We start from the raw sequence: 3,039 nt of genomic DNA, 5'->3' as shown, positions 1-3,039 counted from the left end.
GTTTTTCCTTGGATGAACCAGTTAAAAGGCTAGTACCTCCATTCCTCGTGGAAATACGTTACCCTAGAATACTCACGGGTGAAGTGCTACAACAGTATCTCCGTGCGCTTGCGGATTATTCTATGAATGTTAAGAAATACCAACACAAGAAAGCCGTCAACACGTGGAACAAATGTTCTGCGGCGTTCTTTGCATTATTCTTCCCGCTGGGCAAAAGCAACACCCTACGCAGGAAAATCTCAAGTTTCAAGGAGACAGGGATGGAGTGAATCCCTAAAGCTTGGGAGATGTTGCAGGAATACATCCTCCCCTGTCCTCATCATAGGATGGACGAATGGCTCATTCTCCAAAGTTTCTACAATGGGCTGACTCCTATTTCAAGAGCCCACATCGATACTGCTGCTGGAGGAGCCTTCCTCGACCTCACGATCACCAAAACTATAATGCTGGTCGAGAAGATGGTCTCCAATCAAGGGTGGAGTTTAGAACACCTCCAACCCCGAACCAAGGGTATGTTAGACCCAGGCCCATGGGACTGTGCGCATGGCGTACATCTTCTAGGATAAGGGGTGGGACATGGCCCACACCCCACACCAGTTGTAACTACTCATAACATAGTAGAACTACTCGTACTGTAGTAGAATTAGTCGGAACGGAAGGAGACTGCCCTAAATGTACTCAGGTAGGACTCCTGAGCTCGTATCCGGCTAAGATTTCCATGTAACCCTGTCCCACCAAACTATATAAGGGCGGGTAGGGACCCCTCCAACCAAGATCACCCAGATCATCCCGATCAACAACTAAGGCAATACAAACCATACACAGGATGTAGGGTATTACGCTCTCGATAGCCCGAACCTGTCCTTGCACCTTTGAGTTCCTGATCTCGGCGACACCCTACCTACAAACTAACCACCTCGGGGGTATCCCTCGGTGGGCATGGCGGTAAAACACCGACAGTTGGTGCGCCAGGTAGGGGTGTTCATCAAGCATCCACCGGAGAACTTGATGGCATCTTTCTGCTTCACCAGCACCGTGCTTGATGAGGGCACAACTTTCATTTTTGGCTCCTAGATCTGCATCGCCAACGGCTCGCATGGTTTCAACAACCACCTAGCCGACTCCAGGAAGCTGGAGGCCTCTACGGCAAATCGATGCGGCAGCCTCAATGAGTTCTTCGACAACCTCGATGAATTGCTGCTCCCCGATCTTGCTGGGGAGATTGGGAGGATGTCCATTTTCAACGCAACTTCAACTTGTGCCACACCAGGACTACTCGATCGGACTCAAACCGATCTGAGGAGGCTACACAATCTGAGTCCCTCTTTGACTTGGAGGAGGACTTAGATCATCTGCTCAAGCTCGGAGATTAGGGAGCCACCGCCTACCGGGGCGCCCCCATTTTTGATAACTACTCAGACTCAGACAAAAAGTACTCGTTGACTTGTACAACACCTTTAAGTTGGAGCTCGGGAGTACTCGAGGACGAAGGAGTCACTGCCCATCGGGAGGCCCCTGCTCTCGACAACCACTCGCAATCAGATGACGACCCCGAATCCTTTTTGGGTTAATCACCTGGGTTTGACCTTAACGTCTATGCCACAAGACTGTTTTGTGTACTAGAAGGGCTTAGAGCCCTCTCAGTTACTCGAGTACGACTCCCGCCTGTGGCCTTCACCCAGAAACTGCCTTTTCAGGAAGGCAAACGTCTCTCTTGCATCTTGGAAGGGGGAGAGGGTAGCATAGAGCTAGTGGAGTACAGCCATACGGCTGAGAGCTTGCCGGATCGTCAAGTCTACATGGCTTCCCTTGGCAATGCGGATGATGATGAGCTAGGTTCGGAGTACGATGCTAAACTACTCGTGGGCATGTCTGCAGACGAGCATATGGTGGACGCCCCCTAGGACGAGAATGAGGAGCACAAAAGGATCTGGTAGTTGAAGAACGCCAAGCGTGTCCAGCGCAGGCGGAATGCGGAAAACCATGGACGCTACCCTATGTACCAAAGGAACCTCAACAACGCTTTCGCAATAGCTGCAGCTCAGGAGTATCGCACACTGATCGGCGCCATTGCAGAAGCAGCACTCCTAGCTCAACAACTACCACCAAACCCGCAGATACAAAGGCTACAATATCTAACCCAGCGCGCGCTCGTGCAACTTGATGGGCAACACCCAATGTCCTCAACTCGGAACATGCTCTCGAGATCTGATCCGCCTTGTGGCCTTCACCTAGAAACAGCCTTTTCAGGAGGGTAAACCTCTCTCTTGCATCTTGGAATGGGGAGAGGGTAGCATAGAGCTAGTGGAGTACAGTCATACGGCTGAGAGCTCACCGGATCATCAAGTCTACATGGCTTCCCTTGGCAATGCGGATGACGATGAACTGGGTCCCGAGCACGACGCTAAACTACTCGCGGACGTGTCTGCAGATGAGCGTATGGCGGACGCCCCCCAGGACGAGAATGAGGAGCACAAAAGGATCAGGCAGTTGAAGAACGCCAAGCGTGTCCAGCGCAGGCGGAATGCGGAAAACCATGGACGCTACCCTATGTACCAAAGGAACCTCAACAACGCTTTCGCAATAGCTGCAGCTCAGGAGTATCGCACACTGATCGGCGCCATTGCAGAAGCAGCACTCCTAGCTCAACAACTACCACCAAACCCGCAGATACAAAGGCTACAATATCTAACCCAGCGCGCGCTCGTGCAACTTGATGGACAACACCCAATGTCCTCAACTCGGAACATGCTCTCGAGATCTGAGCGCCATGGTGATTCTGCGCAGATTAGTTGCACATCTGGAGGAGGTCTTGGATATCGGGGGAACGACCCTTCTTCAAATTGCTCAAATGACACGACAAGTTCCAGTGGACTGAGGAGGCGAAGTAGGCACTGGAAAATCTAAAGCACCATCTACAGTCACCCCCCATCTTGACAGCCCCACAACCAAGCAAGAACCTGTTACTCTACATCACCGCAAATACTCACGTCACCAGCACGACAATCGTGGTGGAACGCTAGGAGCAAGGCCATGCCT

General features: G+C 51.7%; 1 non-coding gene across 1 annotated transcript; it reads right to left on the bottom strand.

The window, feature by feature from the left end:
- Positions 1-221: 221 nt before the first annotated feature.
- LOC112872472 lies at positions 222-328 on the bottom strand. The gene has a single exon (XR_003224668.1). It is a non-coding gene; the product is annotated as a small nucleolar RNA R71 (small nucleolar RNA).
- Between the last annotated feature and the right edge of the window lie 2,711 nt (positions 329-3,039).

The sequence above is a fragment of the Panicum hallii genome, chromosome 8, assembly GCF_002211085.1.
Source record: "Panicum hallii strain FIL2 chromosome 8, PHallii_v3.1, whole genome shotgun sequence".
Taxonomy (NCBI): domain Eukaryota; kingdom Viridiplantae; phylum Streptophyta; class Magnoliopsida; order Poales; family Poaceae; genus Panicum; species Panicum hallii.
Note: the sequence above shows the minus strand (reverse complement) of the source record. Positions and strands in the feature narration are given on the sequence as shown.